We start from the raw sequence: 27,772 nt of genomic DNA, 5'->3' as shown, positions 1-27,772 counted from the left end.
GGCCCTGTTGGCCCTTTAAGAGGCGGCAGAAGCATCCTTAGTTCACTTCTTTGAGGATGCCCACCTCCTCTCCTTCCACACTGGGCGAGTCACTCTCTTCCCCAAAGATGTTCAGCTGGCCAGCAGGACCAACGCATTGAGGAAGGACTTGGCTGACCTCCTACAATAGTGTCTCTGGATTTACCTGGGACTCTCAGGAGCCACAACTGGACCCAGTGGTGTCTGAGGTGCTACCTGGATTTTACTGTCTCTGAGCAGTGTGTGTATGTTGCCCTTTAAATTTTCCTTGTGAAGGAAAAGATTGCGTGTTTCCCCTGTAGCAGAGATGTTACAGGAGACAGCACAATGTTCCAAAGGCCTGAAAAGACTTAGTTGGCATGATGCTCACATGACTCTTACAGGAATTTGAAGACATCAGATCTGCCATGTTATAGGGAAAGGATATTTCCTTATTATTTTAGGTCACTCTGTACTACATGCATTTTCTACCATGCTTATATTTGTACTTTTATTGAAAATGTAAGAGAAAAATAAAAGAACACTGCCATCTATTGTGAAGAAAAAGAACATAAAAATGCAGGGTGGGTGCCCAGAGCTGAGCTACAGGTGCAGAGGGAAAAGCAAGTCCTGAAAGACACAGAGGCAGGAAGAGGCAGAAAATCAGAGAAAAGGACAAAGGACACAAGTGGACAGAAAAGGCAGAGAGGGGCTGAAAGCTAGAGCTGGAGACTCAGAAGAAAGTCAGAGCCAGACACATGGAGGGACAGAATCTCAGGGACCAGATCCAGGAGGGCAGGCAGAGAGGCCAGGAGACAGGAACTGGACGAAGATAGGGGAGAGGAAGACCAGAGGACACCAAGAGGGAGGTGAGCCTAGGGAGAGAGAGAGAGAGAGAGAGAGAGAACACAGGGTAGACTGCAGGAGGAGGGGAAGGATGGAGATGGGAGGGTCAGAGGGTAGAGGCCAGTACTAGGCAGGGTCACCATGGAGGCAGGCACTTCCATCCTGGGGACCCTACGTGGCCTGGACACCAGGCATTCAGGGTCCTCCATCCACCCTAGTTCCTCTTCCCAGTGGGGGCCTTGCCAAGGACCCAAACCCACAGAGCAAAGGCCAGGAGGCTGACCTCACTAGAGCCCTGGAGGTTGTCTCTGTCCCCACACGCTCAACAGGTCCCTGCACGTTGTTTGCATGAGACGATATTCCTGTGGGGGATGCTAATGCACTCTGATATTTTTGACTCTCCTGGATTCTGGTTTGCATATATTTGCATATCCTGAACTAGAAGTAGGCTGGCATCACGTAAATGAACCAGACGGCTTGAGGTTCAGTTGGGCTTTGGGCTCCCTGTCTGTCAACAAGCTGTGCTGGCTGCAGCCATCACCTGGGGGTGCCCTGGCAGGTTGACCTGATTTATTGGCTGTGTGTTTCCCTATCCTGATGCCACTGTGCAACCCAGGTCTAGGATAGTCAGGGGGAGTTCTCAAAAATCTGAGTCTGAGCCTGTCTCATCCTTCCATGGCTTCTAGAATCCTAGAATAAAGGCCCAAATTCTCTGCAATCACAAGACCAATGTCTACCAATCCCTGACCACCTGCTCCCTCCATCTCCTCCCTCCACCCACAATGTAACTTCTTCCTCTCAGGGCTTGCTCAGCAGGCTTCTGCTCACCACAGGACCCTTGTACATGCTACCCACAATGGCCACTTTATTTTTCCCTCCTCCTGTTCACTCCCTTACAGATAATTCATCCTTTGGATTCCAGGGAGAGTGCCACTTCATCAGAGAAGCCCTCCCTGTCATGTAACCTTATCCCCCATTAGGCACTCAGCTCCCTTGGAAAGTTGGAGTTATTCTTGATGAAGTAAACTAGCTCATGCCAACTTCTCCATGAGACTCTGAGACTTTGTCTCTTTCATCGCTGCCCTCCTAGCAGTGCTGCCAGGTATGTAGAGATTCCCAACTAATTAAAATTTGTTGGATGGACAGGTGGGTCAATGATGGATGAATGGACAGATTGATGGATAAATGGATGGATGAATGTATAGATGAATGGATGGATCAGTGGATAGATGGGTGGATAAAAGAGAGGATGGATGGATGGATGGATAGATGCACAGAAATTTTTAAGCATATGTTTACTCTAACCAAGTGTGAACATTAAAGTACATGTACGTCATCTAGATGACTATGATATGGGAGGTATGGAAGTTACATCCACAATACAGAAGAGGAAGAGACTCAAAAAGGGACACCAGAATCTTGGCAGGACTGGGAGTCCACCTTAGAGCTCTGGGACCCAGATCCCCCAGCCCCACCCATGCACATTCCACTGACCCTCTGGGGGCACCCAACCATGAGAGGAGTACTTCTCTTGACCTCATGCAGGAACTTGAGTTCACCAGCATGCACACAGGGCATGGCCTGGCTGGATCACATCTCAAGGCCCATGAGAGTCCACACCCCAGGCCTGTGTGCACCCGCACTGGCCTGCAGTCCTCATGCACAGATGCCACACATACACACACACAAGCCCACCCAGAGTTTCCCTCAGACATTCACCAGTTCACTGCACCTGCTCTACATGGGCCTCTGTGCCAGGAATGGGCAGGGATTTCTGGGGACCTCCAGCCCTCTCAGAGTTTCCCTGGGGATACAATCCCAATCCCCACACACATGTGAACATTGGTTTCCCTGGAGCAAAGCTCTTTGCTCACGTGAGAATGGACAGATCACAAGGGTGGAAGTGTACGAGATGAACTATCACACACGCAGAGTACGTGCCCCTACTGCACACTCCCAGACCAACCGCGGAACACTTGCCCTCGAAATAACACACTCTTCCTCTGGGAAGTTCTATCCCAGACACTGGTGGTGCTTGGATGTAATTCAGAGCCCAGCCACCGAACTCCCGCTCAGCAACCTATACCAGGTTAACTATTAGAAGATGTCATCTGCCAGCCCAGGGATTTGCTGAGGCCCCCACGTGTACCCGAGGGTAGGCATCAGGCCTGGCCAAAGAGAAGGGAAGGGTGTGAAGCAAGGAGCAGAGGGTGAGAATGCGGGTCAGGTGACGCTGTGGTGGCATGCTGTGCCCAGGCACCCAACAGGCTCACGGAATAGTCTATAAAATATTGAACAATTGCCTTCCTTATCTCAACCCTGTCTTTGGGGTGCTGCCTCCTCCACCCCAAACACATCTTTACCCAGCGTTGAGGCTAGAAGCAGAGGGAAATGAATCACCCTTGAGGGTTCCACAGGTACATGAGCCCTGGGGACATTTGTGTCCTCAAACAGAGTAATGTCACCATGGAGTTCATGAGTGGAATAAATCTCACTCTTGGCAGCAATACATACCGTCACCGGAGGCTTCTGGGATAGTTGGGGCTTGGTGAGGCTAAGGAAGCAGCCTAGGGATGGGGGTCCACACTGGTGTAGTCTCTGCAAAAATGATGTGGACCACTGGTGTCCTGGTCAGGAAAGTCACCTGGGACTTGGTATTGTGAACTGAAACCTTCTTGACTGCCATTACTGGAGGGCAGGAATCACAGTGGTCGTGGCTTATATGTTGGGGGCCTGACATGTTAGTACCAGGGAAGAGAAGTCCCAGCTGGGTTGCCAAAGGGATCCTCCTTTCCCTTGTCAAGTAAGCAGGATGCCAGGCTGAGCTGGACACACCAACCTGTCCTCCTGAAAACTGAACCACCTGCCCGGCTCTGGGACTCAGTCTCCTCCTCTGAGAAATGGGGCAGTACTCAGACTTACCTCACAGCACTGTGGACAGGGTACAGAGTGCAAGAGAATGCCTAGCACATAGTAAGTGCTCAGTGAAATGCTCTCCTCTATTGTGAACCTACCCAGGAAGCCTCAGGTGTTTGCTGAGTTCACCACATTGCCAGGTGACCTTAGGCAAGCTCATCCCCTGTTCTGGTACTTACCTTCGCAATTTGAAAAGTAACAGGTCTCACCCCAATAACATCCCAGAACACTTATTGCTTTACCATCTCTGGTTAGATGTTCTGTCTCTTTAACTCCATGCATGTCTCTGCATCCAAGATCAGAATCACCCATTTCCAAGAGCATCAGCCCTAAGAGTAAAAACATTACTTTTGAAAATGAACTAACAAAGAAGAGTTCACCCTGATCCTCCATTAAGTTCCTCACCTCACATTGTTCACAACATCCCCCCACACAGCCTTCAATAGTCCTAGTGGCCATGCTAATGGAGGGCTTATTTTGTGCTAGGCACTCTTCTGCATACAAAACCCCCATGAACACAACCAGGAACTCCATTTATAACAAAGAAACTGAGGCACAGAGAGGTTAAGTAATTTACCCAGGAACACATGAGTCAAAAGAAGTCCAGCAGGGATTTAAATCCAGGTCATTTGATTTTCCACTCCAGACTCCTCAAACCAAAGATGCAATAAGTGGAAGAAGATCAGGCAAGTGTTCGACCTGTGGTAGGAGACATCTTTGGTGAGTGGAGCCTTCCAGTGAAGCAGACATGTCCCATTCTTGAGGGCTGCCTCACCTGGCCTCATGAGGCCCACTCAGGCTGGGGGAGAACAGACCATCCCCTCCCAGCTTGTATAAAAAAATTAATGATCTGAGCTGCAACAGTCTCACAGTCTCCTATGCTCTGCTGAGCTGAGGAGGCTCCTCCATGTCCTGTCAGAGATGATTAGAAATGACATCACTATAAGGAGACAAGCCCGTGGCCAATTGTTCAAGATTCAGTACAAGCAACCAGGAGAGGGGACACTATTGTCTTCCCTGAACGCATTGCATTACCTGCCAATTTCAACGATGACCCAGACCAGGGTCCAGGGTCTGGGCAGATGGCCAGGGTGTAGACCTGGTGGCTCCCAGCTGACATTCTCCCAGGAGCTGCTGGAAGCTTCTTGAATGGGGACTTGTGGGTGGATGTGTGGGAGGAACTGCTTGCTTGAACCCTGAGGCAGGACAGGGATGGTTTCAGGCCTCACCAGACTGTGCCTGAGCAGGACGGTGTCAGGGAGGGGACTACACCAAAGGCCTCCATCTCACAGCCCCTTATGCACTCTGGTGAACCCCTGCCATGCCCCATGGGAATGTATCCTGAAGGTGACCCAAGCAGACTAGCAGCACGTTCAGAGAGGCAGAGGCCAGTGGGCTTGGTATGTTTGGACCATGTGGGGAGTTGAGGCTGGCCAGCCAGGATGCACAAGAGCATGGCTGCACCAGACAGGGCAGTTGGAGAGTTACTTACCTATTTCCCTTGGGCTCCATCTGTCTTACAAACCAGGCACAGAGATGAAGCTCTTCCACATTACAGGTGAAGAGTCTGAAGGAAAGAGAGGTGAAGGCATTTCCAGGTTATGTGGGTAATACATGGCAGAGCTGGGATTCTAACCCAGGTCTGCCCCTAGAGCTGTTTACCTGTCCCTTGTAGCATAACTTTCTGACAAGTCCGGACCCACCCAATCCCAAATCAATGCTTTCCAGAGGATCAGGGCCAGATGGGACCTTGAAAGTCCCTCAGAGTCACCTTGTTCATGGCACATAATGGGAAAACTGAGTGGGGGCAGGGGGAAGGGCATGGCACTTGCTTAGCATCAGGTATGACAGACTGTGTCCTTGTGTGACCTCCCCAAGTACTATTGAAGGCAACCACAACAAGTGAAAACCAGTGGAATTTTCCCAGAGCCACACCAAAACAGGATTTGTGAGGTGTTTGGTGGACACACATCCCTTCTTTGAAGACCATGGTTCTGCAGTCCCTTGAGTTGATAAAATGCTGCCTCCTATACCTGCTTTGGAGAGTCATGGGTACTTGGATTATATAAGGTTCTGATATGTCCTGCTGCAAAGGAAGTTACTAACATCTTCTTATCCCAGCACTTCCAACATTCATTTGAACACGAGATCCTTATAAGCATGACATTTCAGAAGTGATCTTGGGAGAGACTGGTCTGGGGAACTACCAGAAGTTTCAAATAGTTTTCCTGAACTCACAGAAAAGACTTCTGAATACATTTTGTAGACTGAGTAACATGGTGAAGGGTTGAAGAGAGATTTTAAGGACCAAGGGGCTATTTCAGAGCAGAGAATTATCCCTAGGAGGATCCTAAGTTGGATTGTGGAGACATTTCCTCCCTGGTTCCTGAGAGCAGAGACAGGGCCTGTGAAGGTAGGAAAGGGGTTGGAGACTAGCTGAGACCTGCCATCTTGGTAGGGAGAGAGCTCCCCATCACCAGAGGTGTGCAAGTAGAAATTAGGAGACTCTTGTATTAGGCTGCTGAAGATCACTTCCTCTAGGATTCTGGGCTTCAGGGTAAAGAAATGCAAACTGACTCAGCCATGCTCAATTCCTCCTTCTCTCAAGAGTGTGCGCAAAAAGAAGCCAGGGTTGTTACATTCATCTGACTTTATGAAAATTCTTATCAATAAAATGGTTCCTATAAAAGCTGTCTGAGCTCTCCACAGTCCATCTCATCTCGACAATAATAACACCAAGCCCATAACTCCAGTGTCATCTTTCCATCAATAAAAGGAAACACTTAAGAAGTCTTTTAAAAAATAATTTAAAGTCTATTAACATAGACTTTTTTTAAAAGTGTATCAGCAAGAACTTGGAATACATTACTGGCTCAATGAGAGATGCAGAGACATGAGGAGAGTGGAATCATATCAATTTTCCTCCATCTCCATTTTAACCTGGAGGACTGTATGTCTCCCAACCACTTCAGTCTCCCAACCACTACTGGCTTGGTGTTCCCCCTTCCCTAAGAAGGTTTTGTTGGGAAAGAGTGGCAGGTACCTTGGGCTGGTGGTGCACAGATTCCCATATTTGGGTTCCCAATCTGGCTGAGCCCTAATAATTCAACTGGGACCCAGGTTTCTTCTCCTGTGAGTGCAGGCAGGTGATCTGACCAGTGTGGCATGGGAATCCAGGTCCTCTCTTTAGAGAGAAGGCCTTAGGTGTCCAGTAAGGCTTGGCAGGACTCGGGCAATGGAGAGATGCACATCGTAAGTCCCCAACTGGCCGCCTCCCCTTGCCCCACCCAGAGTTGCCATCTACATTCCCAGTGCTGAACTCAGCCCTGGGTAGGAGAGTGAAGGGATGGGGGTGGATTTCAACTCACACAGCACACCAAATAGAGGGACATGATTGTAGGATGGATATGAGGCAACCCCAGCACCTCCCTGTGGGCAGGCAGGGGCAGCCCCATCAGGGGTTCATTGGGTCAAGGACTGAACCCAGGCTCATGGTCCACGATGACGGCATCTCAGACTCCCCTTCTAATGCACATGTGCACGTGCACACTCCCCAACACATGCTGCAGCAATACGGACACATGTGCATGGGCCACTCACTCTCATGTGTGTGGATGTTTCACACGTATACCAACATCATCACATGTGTGAGCATACATGTCAGTGCAGCTGTCCATGTCTGTTCACATGTGGGCACATTGTGCCCAGACCAGGTGTATGCACACCTACACATGCCAGCTCTGTCTTTTGCATTTGCACACTTCTGTGCACACATGGGGGTCAGACACTCATCCTTACTTGTGTCCCACACTCCCAGTCATGTACCCACCCAGCACAAGTCAATCACACATGTGACACATACAAGCACTCACCCACAGTGGCCTCCCCACCTCCCCATGGCATCACACACCCCAGTTCCCCACTCCAGGACCAAGGGCGCCTTGATGGAGAATTTCATAGCCCCTTTCCTGCCCCCAGCCTGCAGAAATCCCAGCACTGGCTTTGTTAACCAGGGCAGAACTGCAGGGTCCCCCAATGTGCCCTCTTCAGAGGTCTGTGCCAGTCCTGCTTCCCCCAGCTGGGTGCCCAACCAGAGCCCTGGGCAACAAAAGGGCCTCAGGAATCCCTCCTATGCCCCCATCACCCTTTTCCAGGTCTTATATGTGGGGGTGGAGGAAAGGGCAGTGGCTTCAATTTAAAGAGGCCTATTCTAGAAGCACATGCCAGCCCCTCCTTTTCATCCTCCACCAGCTCAGCTCCTCACATCTACCTTGTGTTAAACCCCTTGACCTTTGCCCTTATACCATCTCTGCCCTTACCAAGGCCAGCTTAGCTGCCTCCTCCAGGAAGCCCTCCTCATTTCCTTTTGACATGGACTCCAGGCTGCCTGCACATCTTCCCTTGTCCCCTTTTACACCACAATGTCAATTTCTTACTTCCCGAACATGAGCATGAGATGAGGATATGCAAAGGTGAGGGGAAGGTGGGTAGCTGGGCTTCCATCATCCTAGAAGCCCCCAAAGGAGGAGGAAGCCATGGCCAGGTGCTACAACTCTGCTGGAGGAGGTGGGACTGGATGGAGACCCCTGGAACCGTGCATGGCACCTCGTATCCAGGCTGCTGGAGTGAATTAGGTCCCTGATCTTAATTTAAGAGTTAAACAATACCACCACACATATTAGAAAAGGTAAACATCCCTTCCCTCCCTTCATTACTTGAAAACTGTCCAATTCTAGATTGTGATGATGTGCATGGGTAATGAAATTAGCGCATCTATCAACACACTACCAGCTCATCATGGACAGGGAAGGGCAAGTGTGTTGCAATTCCAAATCACCCTCTTCTGGAGGCTCCCTGGGCATGGACTCCCAAATGGCCCAGAGGGAGACCCATCTCACTAACCCCTGCCTAGGCCCTAACAGGCAGCCCCAGGAGCACTGAGGGACCTACCTGAAGTGGGGTCCTCACTGCAGTGTCTTTGGATACAGTGAGTGGGACCTGTAGGTTGAAATTGGCATTGCAGGAGTGGGCATCCTGGGTCTTCCCACGCAGATGGAGGCCTGTGGAGGGCCCTCATTGGGCCCTCCCACCTGTCAAGTGAAGATGTCAATACACATGGGAAAATAGGAAGTGCTCTTAAAGCAGTTCTAACAAGATTATGGTGAAGTGCATGGCCCTCCACTCATATGCATGTGATTTCTTCTCTCTGTGCCTCAGTCTCCCCTTCTGTAGAATGGAAATAACAAGTGAGTCAAAGTTTCCAACAGCACTCCCTGTGTCATGCGGGGCTCCCTGCCAGGCACACAAGTGCTCCTTGAAGGCCAGGGATCAAGGGGCAGATTGGGCATTTGACCCAACCTGGAAGTGGACTCACCTCTCTAGTAAGAACTGTGTCCAAGGAATAGTACCAGGCACACAACCAGAAGTCAGCCTGTGAGTTGCCTCCTCCTCTCTGCTGGGCCCCCCAACTCCCTGGCTTCTCCTGGAATTCCATCAGAACACCATATGCTGACCCTTTCCAAACCTGTCTGATGACCAAGTGCATTGGGAAGGACCAGTGAAGCCCAGTGTCATCTGCCTGTCTGTCATGGTCCTTCCTCTCATTACTAAGAGGCAATAGGGAGCTAGTGAATGCTCAGGAGCAGAGCATGGATGGGTTCACTGTCTAGCTTTGCAAACTGTCAATGTCAGGCCTCCCTGGGGACTTCTGGCCCCATAGAAAAGAGCTCAGGTCCTGAGTCATTATCATCATCAGTCTTGGATTCCACTTACCCCCTGCTACAAGGCTGGCTTGACCCAGGTCCACCTGTCTACATCTTGACTAGAATCTTTACAAATATCATCACAGTCCCTGGAGGAACCAGGTTGTTCAAGATGTCCTTGCGAAGATTTCCAGCTAGAGTTTTCCATGACAAGTTAAGTTTCTTTGTCCAGTGACTCTGATTGGGTAATGCTGCTTCCCATTTCATTCATGAGGATGGAAATATTGATCCAGGGTCATGGAGGCAGTCTCCAGAAGCTCCCACTGAGATCCAGGTGGCTGGGCTTCTTTAAAACAGAGGATACATATTTTCATATTTTTAAAAATTCTTTCCCAATTCACCCCCTCCCCATGACCTTTGCAGGACATGCCCCATGAAAGGTAAATGTGTGTTGGTAATAGTAAAAATGCAGTTAAGACTACACTTCCTACATGCTATATGCACTATATGCATAGTCTCTCATTTATTTCATATAAAACTTCTCACCCAACACCCAGCATATACCAAAAGTTCAATCAAAGTTTACTAAATATATGAATGAATGAAACAACCACCAACACCAAAGACAGAATCTCTTAACTTCAGCCCAGTGATGGGTTTCAGAAAGACGTGGACTAGAATCCCTGTTCTGCCACTTAACTTGTGATATTGCTCCAATGACATTCCCTTTCTGTGACTTCAGTTTCCCACCTGTAATGTTGGAATGCTGAAATAAAATACAAGGAGCTCAGCATATAAAATTCTCAACCTGACACCTGGCTCAACCCACAGTGTGGTCATTATTGCTGTTGGTGCCTATGACATCATTGTTTGTCTCAGTCCACTCAGCTTGCAGTTGTTGGTCAAGAAATTCAAGATCAGAAGTCACATGTACAGTTCCCAGGCTTCATCCAGCTCCCAGTTGTGTTTTGTTTAGCTGATATGATACTTCATTGTTTTTAAATTAAACAAGTTGCCAGCAGTTGAAGATCGAGTGATCTTACATAAAAGTACAAACTCTTGATCTCTCTTAGAATCTTTGCTGTTTGAAGCACATCAGAATCACATTCTCTCAGAGCTCTGGTCGACTGGAGCTAAGACGTATCTGCCCCTTTCCATGGGGCATGACTTGCCCCAGTCCCCACCTCTCCCAATTGCCTTCCTCCAGGCCAGCTTCATTTCTTTAGGCTTTTCACCTGCCACTAGAGTCTATTGCACTTAGAGTCCTTGCTTCAAATCGTTTCTTCTGTGAGACGAATAATCCGAGTCACACTTAACTAAATGGACATAAACAAGAAGATGAAAACCTCACACCTCACCAGAGTTAGGGGGGGCACTTCCCCAACCTTAGTCCAGGACCCAGAATGAAGTCCACATTGCCCTCCTGAAAGCCTCAGCACCATCTGGTTGCCACCCGCCACCCAGCTGCCTATACCCAGAAAGACAATATTTCCTTTAATGGGACTTAAGACCTACACTTGTCAGTCCCACAGCCCTGATGTCCCCAAATTCTGACACTTTTTTCATTGGAAAACTCATATTTATCTCTGCCTACCAAAAGTAAGCTGGCCTCTATACCTTAACCTTTCTTACTCCACAAACTGGTATCTTACCCCACAACCAAAGCCTGCTCATTCCAGTAATAGCACATATCGGACATAGGAGATCCCCCCAAAATATTCTGTTATTCATAGGGCTGAAAACAGCCACTGGGCTTAACACAGGAGCAACAGGATTAGGAACCTCTATTCACTATAAAAATAGCATAGATTATTGCAGATATCCAACAGGTCACTGATTTGGTGCTGAATTTACAAATCATTTGGACTCCCTGGCATCTGTCATCCTGTAAAACCAATCAGGGAAGAATGCTGTTTCTATGTAAACCAAACAGCAGTGGTAATAGACAAGGTTAAACAGCTGCAGGAACACCTGGAATATGGGAAATAAACTGCTCAGGGAACTTTTCATATCTAGAACAGTGATTTTCAATATAATAAGTTTAAAAATGTTACCCACCTTAATATTTCTTTCATAAGGAATTCTATCTCACAGCATGTGTATTAAATAACCATGTTTTATTGTCTGGACTTATTCAAGTACAATATGGTGCCTCACAAATCATATATTATGCTAAATGTGAAAAATGTATGTTACAACAATGTGTCAATCAGACTGTATGATAAAGTTCAGGACAAATTGTTATGATTCCAAAAAAGTCAGTAGCCACCTGGCTTCCTGTAAATGTGCTAAACTTTTTATCTGAGGACTAATAGATGACATTGTTACCTTGGCTGGGATAATCACCTCTGCATTTTCTACAGCAGGGGCATTGCACCAGCAGACACTGACAACACATTTCCTTCAACAATTTCAAATATTTTACTGAGAACTGGCAAATTCGGTGGGTTTCTGGACTGGGTAAAATATCAGTGAGCAAGTCCTGGAGGAGAGAAGTGGGAGGGAGCCTCAGCTGGGATCAGTGTCCATAATGGGTGTTACTTGGGTCCTCCCACCACCCGCGAGTACTCCCACATGCAGCCTGAAGGGTGGGAGCATTGCTGGTGCTCATGGCACCTGGTGCTGTTACTCCCAGAGTTGCATCCTCCTGACCCCTTTTGGTGGTGCTGCCTGGCAGACTGCAGTGGTCACCAGGGCCCTGGATGGAGAGGGATCACCCATAGCCCAGATGAGCTGTGTGCAACCACAGACCAGCACTCCTCTTCCAGTGGGTGAAAAAGTTGAGGTGGGGTTGCCAAGAACATGAGCCTGTGACTCGGTGTGCAAGTCCTCCCGGCGGCAGCACAGCTAAGCTGGCACTTATCTTACATCTTCCTCTGGAGTGGCCAGGACCACTGCTTGCCCAAGTGTAGTGAAATCATAGTGCTGTTGGGAAAATGACTGGGAGTTGGGGCATGTCCCCCAACTTAGGCCTCCCCCTGGGCTCTCAGGCTGGGAATTTCTCAGTGTCCTCTTTCAGACCCCATTTCTGCTGCATAAGGAGGAAATCTGGACACCCTCCTAGACCATGCCTGCCTCTGGAGTCAGGGGTACTCACTGCCTGGATGAAGGGTGTGAGGGAATTGGCCACACCCAAGAGGTCCTTGAGCCTGGGATTGGTCAAGCTATTTAATTTCTAATAACAAAGGTAAACACAGTCTTTATTCCTCATTTTATTCCTTATTGGATAAGCAATTCATGCTTATGGTAGATAAGTTAGAAAGTACAGATCTACAAAAAAAATGTAAAAAAAAAACCTATAAAGAATGATTCCAGCACCCAAGGAACCCTCATCATTGTCACTGGGGTGTACCATCTTCATGTTTTACTTCTCAGTGGGCTCCCCTTCCCACCTTCCCATGATAAAGAGGGATTCCTTAGAAATACTTAGGGTGTGGGGGTTTTTCAAGAACATCATTTTGACATGCTATGTACAGTTAGGGTAGGACATATTGGTGTAAGAGGTGACATGGTGAAATCAGGAATACAAATATTAAAGAAATTGAATTCAGATTTGACCAGGATTCCTTGAATATGGCCTTACTTTTTTGAGTGTATGGACGGTGTTGTATGCAGGTGTCATGCAGTCATTTAAAAGGAATCTACATTGTGGTGGCCACAGATACACACCTAGAGGATGAACTTTCACATATACTAAGCCACACAAAGACTTCACTGTGGTTGTCAAGAATGTCCTGATTCACAAAGACCTTTCCCTCTTCTTAGATGGAACAGAACCTGGAGTCCTAAAAATTGCCTTTGAAGATTCAAAATTTGCTTTGGACATGAGAAAACACCGATGTCAGAAAGGACTGTGAAAATTTTGAGTTAACAATTGATTTTTAATTGTGGAAGCCCAATATAGTAATACATAGTTCTAATATTATGTATAATATAAATATATAATTGCTTCTACGTTATCAAGTTAAATTTTATGAGTATGTATTTAAAGTTTATATCACCAGGACGAAACCCCATTTTTAATCTCTCACTGGGAAATATCAATTATCACACTGAAATTTTTTCTCAGTTTCATTGGGTTCATAAATTCATAAATTGGGTTCAGTTTATATGTGGATACTTATAGTTGTATAGTTATGCTCTAAAAATATCTAGAGTTACTTGCACATATCATCTAGTAACCCGTTTTTAAATTGAATGTAGTGATACACACACACACACATACACATGTATCTAAATTAGGCATTATTATTGTCCATTTTCTGCATGAGGAAACAGAAGCTACAAAACCTGCCCAGGATCCCTCAGTGGCTTCCCTACTGAATGTTTGTGTCTCCTCCAAATTTATACCTTGAATCTCTAATGCCAGTGTGATGCCATGACAAGTGCAACCACCACAGCCCCCAGGTGCCTCGGGGCTGAAGCACCGCTGATGCTGGTGAAGGATCTCATCCCAGATCCTCCCCACATTCTTCAGGGCCGCATGCAATCGCCCTTTGCCAGACTCAGCTTCACCTTCAGATCATCCTCAGTCTTCTTCAGTTGCTCAAGCTACATGTAGTACTTACCTTTAAGTTCAAAATAAGTTTTGAACTTGTTGATGGTCCTCTTGAGTTTCTTCCCCAGCTGTTGCATGCAGCCTATGGTGACATTGCACATGGTCCCTGGCTGCAGTCTCCTTAAGAGGCAGCTCACTCCTCCTCTTGGTCCACTCCTCCTCCAAGACTCTCCATCTCCTTCCAGGTGAACTTCAGCCTTTCATCCTCTAGCAGCCACTGCTCAGGCAGAAAGATGGTCTCTTTGGCAGCATGGAGCAACTCTGTAGCCCTCTGGAAACACTTTGTGGCTTTCTAAGCTTCTAACTGAGCCTGCTTCACTCTGCTCTGTGTCTCCTGGGAGGGCTTTGAGTCCTCCAAGTCTTTGCCAATTTTCCTCACCAGTTCATACACTGTCCCTGTTGCCTCAACCAGAACAGAGCAGAACTAGTAAAAAGCATCCTCAAGTTCAGCCTCTCATCTGCTGATAGCATCCGTGGGTTGATTTAACTTCTCCAGTTCTCCCTGTATCTGGGGCCAACTCTTCCTCTTCTTTCAACCCCTGTTTCATTCTCCTCCTTCTCCTGCTCCTGCTTCTCCTTCTCCTGCTGCTTCCCCTCCCCTTCCTCCTCCACCTCATCTTCCTCCCTGGAAGGCAGCAGGAACTCCACTGGTTCCGCCAAGAGGCTCCATTTCAGTGCCAAGTTGATGTGGGCAGACAGGATGCTCTGGTGCTGTGACACCCTGTGGCGGACACACCAATAATTCAGTGGTTAGGACCCCCAGAGTGGTCTCGGCTGCCATAGGCTCTGCTGGAGCCGCCTCACCATAGCTGGGCAAGGTTGGGGAACCGCTATGGTTGGCACCAGGGAGGTGCCTCTTGCCAATCAACTCAGAACTTTTCACTTTACAACACTGCAGAACTGGTATGCATTCAGTGAAAAAAAAATTTTTTGAATTTTGCCCTTTCCAAGGCTGGTGATAGTATGATGTTCTCTCATCATGCTGGACTATGGCTGCAAATCCTGCTCCCATTCAGCCTCAGGATCAACAGGGGAAACAAATAACCCTCTACAGTAGCTGGGGCCCTCTGCAGTGGGCTGTGACCCTCTACAGTGGGCTGGGGCCCTCTACAGTGGACTTTGTTGCTGAACTAGGATGTTTGGAAGGTTTGCTGCATTGAGTGCATTTTTTATTTTCAGTGTTTTCTGATGGGTTTATTACAGGGTAACCACAAGTATGTAGAGAAGCATAGGCCCAGGCAGGTTCTAGGGCAACAACATGCAATAGTGTTATATTCCAGAGATAGCAGCAGAGAAGATGTCAGTCATTTGGGATGGAGAGAAATGTTGTTGTAGTGTTTCTTTCTGAATCATGTGACTTTGAGGTGTCTCCCAGAAGAACTGGGAGTCCATCTCCACCTTTCTGGTTTTGGACACAGCTGATGAACTTGCTCAGATCAGTAGAATAGAGTGGAAGATGAGATATGAGCAGGTGCCAGAACTGGCCTTGCATGCCATGCTCTTCCTTGTGCTTCCATCATTGCCATGAGAAGAACATGCTCTGGTGGATCCAGAAAGGAGACCCACAGGGGAAATCTGAACCTGACTGGCAGCCTGGACCAAGTTTAGCCAAGACCAAGAGAAAGCCAAAGCCCAACTACAAAGTTGCAATGTTTGTTCTAGCAACCACTGAAATTTTACAATACATCCCTCCAGATTAAAGGGGACAAGAAGAGGTGTGTTCCTGGACTGGACTCTCTGACAGTTTTATGAGTGGTGACTGGTTGTACAATGGACTTTCTAAATACCCATCATCACTCCTCAGTCACATAAGAATACACTATATATTTATTCTGCACCTAATTTATAATTCCATGAGGAAGAAACAAAACCTTCAAAACTGCTACCACAAGAGAGGGGGGAATGCAGAGCCAAGGAGCAGCTCTTTGTTGGGTCCTCACCTCAAGGCTTTCTACCTCTCATTTAGGCTGACTTCCACCCCTTCCCACTTCTACCAGGACACTTAATTTACTGATAGCCACATAGCCTGCCCCAGAAGGCTGCCACTTGGTAAAGACTAGTGCTGGTGTTCTTTTGAGTGCCGCCTCAGATTTCCTCACACAAATACCTTGTGGCAACATTTCATCTTAAAGGGTAGGCTGGTGGAAACCCCCACCCTCCACCAAAAAAATCAGCAGTTTCATGTGACTTCTGATACTTGTCAGTGTTAGAGAACTGTCCCAGTTCCAGGGTGTGATTAGGATCAAAATGAGATTTCCTGGAAATCCTTAACTTTTTTCCCCATATTTTTACTGAGCATTATAGTTGTACATACTGGTGGGATGTGTTCTTACATATTTGTATTTCCATGCAATATAACAATATAATTTGGCCAATATCACTCCATAGCATCCCAGCCCCTCCCATTCCTTGGTCCCTTTTCTCTACTGATTTTTCTGTGATTTCCATGAAGTCCACCCCACCTTTCTTCTTTTTTCTCCTCCATCTTCTGCATATGAGAGAAAGCATACATCTCATATTCGTATATCTAAGTTCTTCAGGGATGTTAGTGTGTAGGTTTTTCATTGATGTGTCCTTATTTGTTTTGGCATGTGTACAATACTGGTTTCATGAATTTGGAAGTGTTCTATCCCTTTCCATTTCATGGAGTAATTTGAAGAGTCTTGGCATTAGTTCTTTAAAGGTTTTTGGTGGAACTCAGCTGGGAGTCCATCCAGGACTGGGTTTTTCTTTGTTGGAAGGCTTTTTATTACTGCCTCTATCTCATTACAAGGTATTGGTCTGTTTAGGTTTTCTTTTTTCTCTTGATTCAGTTTTGGTAGGTCTAGGTCTTATTTATATAGAAATGTATCCATTTTTCTAGGTTTTCCAATGTATGGGAGTACAAGTTTTCAAAATAGTCCCTAATGATCTGCTGGATTTCTGTGATATCTATGACGATTTCCCCTTTATCTTCTCTAACTATAAATGTGGCTTTTCTCTGTTCTTCCTTTGGTTATATGCTTATATTTTCTAAAAGACAACTGTGTTTCATTGATTCTTTGTATTATTATTTTTATTATTATTTTTTATTCTCAAGTTCATTAATTTTGGCTCTGATCTTATTATTTCCTTCCTTGAACGTTGGCTCCTTCATGACCGCCTGGCTTTTAAACCTTTTCCCACTTACACTGTGCATGATGTGGGCTTCCCAGTAGAGGATGCTGAAGGGATATTCCCAGTAGAGGCCTTTTATGGCTAAACTACTGCACCATTGCTCTGTGATGCTGGTATGAGTCCATACCAGGACAGCACGGATCAGGGATCAGGTGATGGGATTCTCAGATCATGAGGAAGGCATTGATCTCCAGGAAGAATTTCCCAACTCTTTCCAAGCTGATCTTAGATGATGGTGCCCTCGTGGTGAATGGTCCACTGTAGTGGGAGGCATCTGGCTCTGAATTTAGGGCCTGGCAGTGCCTGTCCCCACCCATGCCCACCTTCCTGTAGCTCTAGAGCTGAAACCCATTGAGTCTTTTATCTTGGAGGAAAATCTCAAGGATATCAAGGAAGGACCAGCACAAGTCAGCTTCCCAGACTCCATACTTGGCACAAAAAGGAAAAGCATGTGTCTTGGAAAGTAGCTCCTAGAGTAAGGCTTAGGCACCTTCTTTTCTAAAGTACCCCAGTTGAGTTAGGGGTGCATCTAAGCCAGATCCATCTCTGGGGCTTGAGGTCAGATTTCGAGCTGGTGCTTGCTTGCTGTATGTACTTGAAAAAACCCTCTCTTGTTTTTCTTTATCTATGATATGAGGACAATGGCTGAGGGTGAAGTTCAGTAGGGTCATGCAACCAAAGCCCAAAGGCTTCAGCACAGTGCCCAGAACATAGCAGGTCCTCAATCTATGGTAATTTTATTATTATTATTATCATTATTATTTGTGTTAGTCAACTTTTTAACTATGACCAGGTTACTTGACACAAACAACCTAGAGAAGGAAAGATTTGATTATTTCAGAGGATTCACTTCATGGGAAGCCAACTGCAAGCAGAAACATGGTGGATCGGTGGGGTGAAGCCAAGCTGCTCAACTCCAGGCAGACAGGAAGCAAAGAGACAAAGAGGAAGGGGCCAGGAACAAGAGAGCTTTCCAGAACAGGTGTCCAGTGACCTACTTTCTCAACTAGGTCCCAACGCCAAGTAGTCCATCCAGTTATCAATGGATTAATCCATCAAGTGGATTAAGACACTAATGAGGTCAGAGTCCGCATGATCTGATTACTGCCTAAGAGCCCAACCTCTGAATCTTCCTGCATTGGGGACCATACTTTCAACACATGAGTTCTGGGGGCCATTGCAGATCAAAATGATATCATCATTAATTTTTTGCTGTCAAACTAGCATCTTGGCTGAGGTTGTGGCTCAGTGGCAGAGCACTTGCCTTGCACATGCAAGGCACTGGGTTCAATTCTCAGTACTGCATATAAATAAATAAAATAAAAGTCCACTGCCAGCTAAAAGAAAATATTTTTTAGTTGTCCCAACTATTTATCTATTTGATCTAATCTTTCAATTTTTTCTTTTTTAGTTTTTATTTGTTCTAATTTGTTGTACATGAAAGTAGAATGCATTTATACATTTTGATAGCTCAAACATAAATGGAGCCTTATCCCTGCAGGGGACCCTCAGACCCTCACTCAAATCCTATCTGGCAGGTTTGTGCCTGTGTCCCAGCATCTTCCCAGATAGGAGCTGTGGTCTGGTCTACAGGAACCTTGCTTCTTCCTGAGCGAGCTAGTTTTCATTTAAATTTTTTATTTAATTTCCTATTTTGTTTTTTTTGTTGTTGTTGTTACTGAAGTTTGAACGGTGGAATACTTCACCTCTGAGCTATATCCCTGATACTTTTAATTTTTATTTTGAGAAAGGGTCTAGCTAAGTTGCTAAGATTGGCCTTGTGGTTTGATTTACCTAGATTTTCTATTACAATTAAGAATGTAATTCGGCACTAGGATTCACTCTCACTTTCTGTAGTCCCTGGTTGCTCTGCTGTGGGGTTGCTGAAGATCCCCAGGGAGCAGGCCTGGTTTTTGAGCACCAGGAAATGGATTCTTTAAAATTGCTAATTTTCATTATGATTAAGAGATAAACTACCGGGAATGGAACTGGCCCGCTAGTGAGAGCCTTTCTGACCAGAACAAGCTCCGAGTCCCGGAGCCCCTGCAGCGCAGCGTACTCCGGCAACGAACCAGCGGAGAGCCACGATCCGCGAACAGCCTCTGGGATTAGGGCAGGGCAGCCAGAGACCTCTTCAGGCGGCTCTGCCCACTCCGGCTGCAGGCTCTCTTCACGGGGCGATCCAAGATGGCGGCCTAGAGGGAGACTGCACCCCCAGTCGCTCCAGAACCCTGGAGTTAAGAAGGGGAGGCATTGAGAGACTCGGACTGAAATAGAGCCACGGGTGAGTCTGCCCACTGGGTAAAGCTCGGTCCGGGTGGCAGGCCCAGATAGAGGTGGCTTATTGGAGCCGGGCAGGGCAGCTAGAGTCTTCCCAAGGTAGCCTTCCACACTCCAGCAGTGGGCTCCTCCCACATGGCCAGCTGCACGGCGCAGGCCCACAGTGAGAGCATTTCCGCACAGAGCCAGTTCCAAACCGTGGAACCAGTAGGGGGCTAGGGGCAGTTTTCTTCGGATGAGCTGCTTTATCAGATTCCTCCAAGACATCAGGCTACTGAAGGCTGGGAGGTGATACACTGGAAATCTACCGGAACACTATAAGCCAGTAGCGGAAAACTGCAATATCTCAGGGTCCCACTGACAACTGACCAATATGAGAAAACAAGGGAAGAAAATGTCCCAAACAAACCTAGATACTACATCAATAAAACCCAATGACAGCACAGCAGAAGAAATGTCAGAAAGGGAGTTCAGAATGTACGTAATTAAAACGATCAGGGAAGCTAATGAGGAGATGAAAGAGCAAATGCAGGCATTGAAGGAGGAGGTGAAAGAGCAAGTGCAGGCATTAAATGATCGCACCAATCAACAGTTAAAAGACCAAATACGGGAAGCAAGAGATCATTTCAATAAAGAGTTAGAGATACTGAAAAAAAAAACAAACTGAAATACTTGAAATGAAGGAAACAATAAACCAAGTTAAAAACTCCATAGAAAGCATAACTAATAGGATAGAACACCTGGAAGACAGAACCTCAGACATTGAAGAAAAATTATTTAATCTTGAAAACAAAGTTGGCCAAACAGAGAAGATGGTAAGAAATCATGAACAGAATCTACAAGAATTATGGGATATCATGAAAAGGCCAAATTTGAGAATTATTGGGATTGAGGAAGGCTTAGAGAAACAAACCAAAGGAATGAACAATCTATTCAATGAAATAATAACAGAAAATTTCCCAAATCTGAAGAATGAAATGGAAAACCAAGTACAAGAGGCTTATAGAACTCCAAACATACAAAATTACAACAGACCCACACCAAGGCACATTATTATGAAAATACCTAACATACAAAATAAAGACAGAATTTTAAAGGCCGCGAGAGAAAAGAATCAAATTACATTCAGAGGGAAGCCAATAAGAATATCAGCAGATTTTTCAATCCAGACCCTAAAAGCTAGAAGGGCCTGGAACAACATATACCAAGCCCTGAAAGAAAACGGATGCCAACCAAGAATCTTATACCCAGCAAAACTTACCTTCAAATTTGACGATGGAATAAGATCCTTCCATGATAAACAAAAGCTAAAGGAATTTACAAAAAGAAAGCCAGCATTACAGAACATTCTCAGCAAAATATTCCATGAGGAAGAGATGAAAAACAACGATGCAAATCAGCAACAGGAGGCGCTAGCCTAAAGGAATAGCCAAATAAAGGAGAAACCAAATCATGTCAAAAACAAATATGAGTCAATTGACTGGGAATACAAATCATATCACAATAATAACTCTGAATGTTAATGGCCTGAATTCATCAATCAAAAGACATAGACTGGCAGATTGGATTAAAAAGAAAAATCCAACAATATGCTGCCTGCAAGAGACTCACCTCATAGAAAGAGACACCCATAGACTAAAGGTGAAAGGATGGGGAAAAACATACCATGCACAAGGACACAGCAAAAAAGCTGGAGTATCCATCCTCATCTCAGATAATGTGGACTTCAAACCAAAACTAGTCAGAAGGGATAAAGAAGGACATTACATGCTGCTTAAGGGAAGCATAAATCAGCAAGACATAACAATCATAAATATCTATGCCCCGAACATTGGCTCATCCACGTACGTCAACAAATCCTTCTCAATTACAGAATTCAAATAGACCACAACACAATAATACTAGGTGATTTTAACACACCTCTCTCACCACTGGATAGATCGTCCAAACAAAAATTGAATAAAGAAACTATAGATCTCAACAACACAATCAGCAATTTAGACTTAACGGACATATATAGAATATACCATCCAACAAAGAACGAATACACTTTCTTCTCAGCAGCACATGGATCCTTCTCTAAAATAGACCATATTTTATGCCACAAAGCTACTGTTAGCAAATACAAGAAGATAGAGATACTACCATGTACTCTATCAGATCATAATGAATTGAAATTAGAAATAAATGACAGAATAAAAAACAGAAACTTCTCCAATACCTGGAGACTAAATAATACACTATTATATGATGAATGGATAACAGAAGACATCAGGAGGGAAATTAAAAAATTCTTAGAAGTAAACGAGAACAAAGACACATCATATCAAAATCTCTGGGACACTATGAAAGCAGTACTTAGAGGAAGATTTATTTCATGGGGTGCATTCAAAAAAAGAAGTAGAAATAAACAAATAAACGACTTAACACTACAGCTCAAACACTAGAAAAAGAAGAGCAGACCAATACCAAAAGTAGTAGAAGACAGGAAATAGTTAAAATCAGAGCCGAAATCAACGAAATTGAAACAAAAGAAACAATTGGAAAAATTAACAAAATAAATAGTTGGTTCTTTGAAAAAATAAATAAAATTAATAAACACTTAGCCACACTAACAAAGAGAAAGAGGGAGAAAACTCAAATTACTAAAATTCGGAATGAACAAGGAAACATCACAACAGACACGAGTGAAATACAAAACATAATTAGAAGCTATTTCGAAAATCTATACTCCAACAAAACAGAAAACCTCGAAGACATCAACAAATTTCTAGAGACATATGAACTACCTAAACTGAACGAGGAGGACATACACAACTTAAATAAACCAATTTCAAGCAATGAAATAGAAGAGGTCATCAAAAGTCTACCAACAAAGAAAAGTCCAGGACCAGATGGGTTCTCAGCCGAGTTCTACAAAACCTTTAAAGAAGAGCTCATTCCAATACTTCTCAAACTATTCCATGAAATAGAAGAGGAGGGAACCCTACCAAACTCGTTCTATGAAGCCAATATCACCCTGATACCTAAACCAGACAGAGACACATCAAGGAAAGAAAATTTCAGACCAATATCCTTAATGAATATCGATGCAAAAATTCTCAACAAAATTTTAGCAAATCGCATACAAATATATATTAAAAAGATAGTGCACCACGATCAAGTGGGTTTTATCCCAGGGATGCAAGGTTGGTTCAACATTCGGAAATCAATAAATGTCATTCACCATATCAACAGACTTAAAGTTAAGAATCACATGATTATTTCAATAGATGCAGAAAAAGCATTCCATAAAATACAGCATCCCTTCATGCTCAAAACACTAGAAAAAATTGGGGTAGTGGGAACATTCCTAAACATTATAAAGGCAATCTACGCTAAGCCCATGGCTAATATCATTCTAAATGGTGAAAAACTGAAAGCGTTCCCCTAAAAACTGGAACAAGGCAGGGATGCCCTCTTTCACCGCTTCTATTCAACATCGTCCTTGAGACTCTAGCCAGAGCAATCAGACAAACCAAAGAAATTAAAGGGATACGAATAGGAAAAGAAGAACTCAAACTATCCCTGTTCGCTGATGACATGATTATATATTTAGAGGAACCTGGAAATTCCACCAGAAAACTTTTAGAACTCATAAGTGAATTCAGTAAAGTAGCAGGTTACAAGATCAATGCTCATAAATCCAATGCATTTTTATACATAAGTGATGAATCTTCAGAAAGAGAAATTAGGAAAACTGCCCCATTCACAATAGCATCGAAAAAAATAAAATACTTGGGAATCAATCTCACAAAAGAGGTGAAAGACCTCTACAATGAGAACTACAGACACTAAAGAAAGAAATTAAAGAAAACCTTAGAAGATGGAAAGATCTCCCATGTTCCTGGATAGGCAGAATTAATATTGTCAAAATGGCCATACTACCTAAAGTGCTATACAGATTCAATGCAATTCCAATTAAAATCCCAATGATGTACCTTGCAGAAATAGAGCAAGCAATTATGAAATTCATCTGGAAGAATAAAAAACCTAGAATAGCTAAAGCAATCCTCAGTAGCAAGAGCGAAGCAGGGGGTATTGCAATACAAGATCTTCAACTCTACTACAAAGCAATAGTAACAAAAACGGCATGGTATTGGTACCAAAATAGACAGGTAGATCAATGGTACAGAATAGAGGACATGGACACAAACCCAAATAAATACAATTTTCTCATACTAGACAAAGGTTCCAACAATATGCAATGGAGACAAGATAGCCTCTTCAACAAATGGTGCTGGGAAAACTGGAAAACCATATGCAATAGAATGAAATTAAACCCCTATCTCTCACCCTACACAAAACTCAACTCAAAATGGATCAAGGACCTTGGAATTAGACCAGAGACCCTGCATCTTATAGAAGAAAAAGTAGGTCCAAATCTTCAACTTGTTGGCTCAGGATCAGATTTCCTTAACAGGACACCCATAGCACAAGAAATAAAAGCAAGAATCAACAACTGGGATAGATTCAAACTTAAAAGCTTTCTCTCAGCAAAGGAAACTATCAGAAATGTGAAGAGAGAGTCTACAGAGTGGGAGAATATCTTTGCCAACCATACCTCAGATAGAGCGCTAATTTCCAGAATCTATAAAGAACTCAAAAAACTCTAAACGAAGAATACAAATAATCCAATCAACAAATGGGCTAAGGAAATGAACAGACACTTCACAGAAGAAGATGTACAAGTAATCAACAGATATATGAAAAAATGTTCAACATCCCTAGTAATAAGGGAAATGCAAATCAAAACTACCCTAAGATTTCATCTCACCCCAATTAGAATGGCGATTATCAAGAACGCAAGCAACAATAGGTGTTGGCGAGGATGTGGTGAAAAAGGAACACTCATACATTGCTGGTGGGGTTGCAAATTAGTGCAGCCACTCTGGAAAGCAGTGTGGAGATTCCTCAGAAAGCTTGGAATGGAAACACCATTTGACCCAGCTATCCCACTCCTTGGCCTATACCCAAAGGACTTAAAATCAGCATACTACAGAGATACAGTCACATCAATGTTCATTGCTGCTCAATTCACCATAGCCAGATTGTGGAACCAACCTAGATGCCCTTCAGTTGATGAATGGATAAAGAAACTGTGGCATATTTATACAATGGAATATTACTCCGCAATGAAGAATGATAAAATTATGGCATTTGTAGGCAAATGGTCGAAATTGGAGAATATCATGCTAAGTGAGATAAGCCAATCTCAAAAAACTAAAGGTCGAATGATCTTGCTGATAAGCGGATGAGGACATATAATGGGGGGTGGGAGGGGCTAGCATTAGGTTTAGGGTTAGGGTTAGAGTTAGGCTAAGGAGAGCGGCAAGAATGAAGGAAAGAAGGACTGTATAAAGGGAAAAGAGGGGTGGGAGGGGTGGGGGTAGGGGAAAAATAAAATAAACATCATTACCCTATGTAAATGTAAAAAAATAAAAAAAATAAAAAATAAAAAATTAAAAAAAAAGAATGTAATTTTTACATACATGTGGGCTCATGTATGCATTTTGTTTATATTGTTATTCCTTGATGATTATCATAATAGTATAATTTCATAATATTTGTGAATGTCAGGTAATGATGAGATTTCTCTTGCTCTTATATTTGAAATGTTTTTGGCTAAATTTATATATATTTAACTTTGTGGTGAATTTTAGAAATGTATGCTTTGGTTCCTTCTTTCATTAAAAGTAATTCATGTTGAAAAAAAAAAACATAAATGGAGTGTAATTTGTCAAAAAAGAAAAAAAAAAGAGAGAGAACTAGCATCTCCCTTTCTCCAGTCTCTGATGGATTTATCACATTTTTCTCTGAAGACAATGGGGGATCCCCTCTTCCAGCTGATGGTTAGACGTGTGTCCCAAGTCAGGGAATACAGATCTTAAACAGATGATGCTCTGTTTACCTGAGCATACCAACACCCTGTCATTGCCAGGTGAAAATTTCCAAGGATCCCCCTTTCTGACCTTTAGGACCTACCTTTATTTTATCCCATTTCTAAGATCTCCAGGCTCCCATGGACTCTGGGAACAGTTGTCTTCTTTCCAGTTTCTTTCTTTTTGCCAAGATAAGTGAAAATTGGCTCTGTGATTTATAGCCAGAAACCCCTGCCACTGATGAATGGAAAAGACAAAACCCTCCATCTACCACTGCACTCTTGAGTTGTCTCTCAGTCCTTCTGAAGGGAGGACCAAAGCCTGGGTACATTGGCAGCACTGCAAATGCTGAAAGCACCCTTCAAGGACCTAACAGGATCTTGGCCACCAGCCCTCTGTTGCACATTCCACTATGGTCCGCCTTGCTCATGCCACTCTAGCCCCATGGGTCTCCTCTCTCTTTGTCACCCTCAGAGGGCATACTCCTACCTCAGGGCCTTTGCACTTGCTGCTTCTTTTACTTGAACTGGTCTACCTCTGCATTGGCCTCTTTCGACCACCTTATTTAAGAACACAACCCCCATTTTTGCCCATTTTAAGAATGCAGTTTAACTGGGCATGGTGTGCATGCCTGTAATCCAAGCGGTTAGGGAGGCTGAGGCAGGAGGATTGTGAATTCAAAGTCAGCCTCAGCAATGGTAATTCAGTAAGAGTCCGTCTCTAAATTAAATACAAAATAGGACTGGGAATGTGGCTCAGTGGTTGAGTTACTCTAAGTTCAAGCTTCGTATCCAAAATAAGTAAATAAATAAATTAATAAATAAAAGAAAGAAAAAAGAATGCAGTTTAGCATTTGCCACTTGTCAAGCATTATGTTATGTCTTGATATATAGTTCCTTAAAACTGTAGTTGTTAGGAAAATAAGAATGACCTGTGTTCCTCCTGCCTCTCTTCCTGCAACATTTTTGTTTTATGCCACACTTGTAGCATTTTAGTGTTCACAGGGGTTCAGTCTTCAAATACAAGGTCTCCTGGCTCCTATTCAGAGCAGGCCTTGTTCACGTTGGGCTCATCCCTGATGCTGGAGAACCAAGAGCTTCCTGAGTCCACAGAGCAGACCCACCTGTGCAGCCACTCATGTTGGGACTGTCTGTTAACTTCTGCACTGCATTCTGCTACAGATATTAATGCACATTTTTATATATGCACATTCCCAAAAGGCCGGGAAGGTCACCATAATTTGTACTATATCTCTTGATTCAGTGAAAGTTTTCTTTCTATGCCTTAATAGAAAATGAAAATGTTTTGTAAAAGGGAATGCATGCTCAGAGAATGGCAGTAGCAACTTCACCATCTCTAGACAACTTGCTCGGCTGGCACCCATCAGACATTCCATGAAGGATGCTTGCCCACCCTACCCCATGCAGCAAGTGGACAGGGGCATTAGGCATGAGGCTGCGGCCAGGGCGGGTTGGCTCAGAGCACACACCTGCAGGAGCCCCGGGTGGGTCCCGAGGGCGGAACCGCAGCGCTATGACGTCACGCCACGGGCGGTCCCTAGCGCTCGCCCCGCCCCGCGCAGCTGCTGTGGAGCGAGGAGCCCAGGAGCTATTGCAGACTCCGCCTCCGCTACGGCCTGAGGCAGGTTTAGAGCCCAGGGGACGCTACGCGAGCCTCGGCTGTGGTCCCTGCGGGTAAAATGGGCCAGGCGAAAAGGACAGCCCCAGTTGCTCCCACCCACCGCGTGCTCACCGGCGCCCTCCAGCATGTCCCCCAGGCAGAAGCTGCTGCTCACTGAGAAGAAGGTAAGTTCCAGCCGCCCCTCTTGGAGGGCGCAGCCGCCTTGGGTGGGGGCAGTGCTCCTAGAGAGGGCCTCCCTGGTGACGGGGCCGCCACATTAGAGGAGGGCCCACCCGGAATGGGCATCTACCTCCACAGGCCTGTAGGTGTGGCCCTTGAGTTTGGGTGTTGTAGGCTGGAGGTGTCGGGATATCCCTGGTGTCTCCAAGCTGTGTGCTGGGGGCGGATGCGGTGTGAGGCTCCTCCAGGTGGGAGGCATACCTTGAGGTGTCTGGGTGGGACCTCGTTTTGTGGAGGAACAGATGTGTGGATCTCAGTCGAGGGGGTCTTAAGGAGAGACAAGCTTCGGGGGACAGGCAGACCTGTTGGGGGGCCATGTTGAATGGGGTTGCCAAAGGGGGCCAAGCTTTCCTCAAAGGGGGAAGTTCAATTTGGGGACATAAAAATTCCCTCCTGCACCCCCACATTCCCTGTCCTCGGAGCCACCTCCAGAAGCCAGAAGACCCCTCTTTGAGGGTCCCAGGTCAGGGTTTGGAGACTACTCCTTTGGCAGACAAGGTCCCCTCACCCCTACCTGGCCCAGGAGGGTTGACGGG

General features: G+C 45.1%; 1 pseudogene; it reads right to left on the bottom strand.

Moving 5' to 3' along the window:
• Nucleotides 1-37: 37 nt before the first annotated feature.
• On the bottom strand, nucleotides 38-25,960 carry LOC124991397 (SH3 domain-binding protein 5-like; annotated as a pseudogene).
• Nucleotides 25,961-27,772: the final 1,812 nt, after the last annotated feature.

Source organism: Sciurus carolinensis, chromosome 8 (genome assembly GCF_902686445.1).
Source record: "Sciurus carolinensis chromosome 8, mSciCar1.2, whole genome shotgun sequence".
Classification (NCBI taxonomy): Eukaryota; Metazoa; Chordata; class Mammalia; order Rodentia; family Sciuridae; genus Sciurus; species Sciurus carolinensis.
This window is presented reverse-complemented; position numbering and strand designations above follow the sequence as displayed.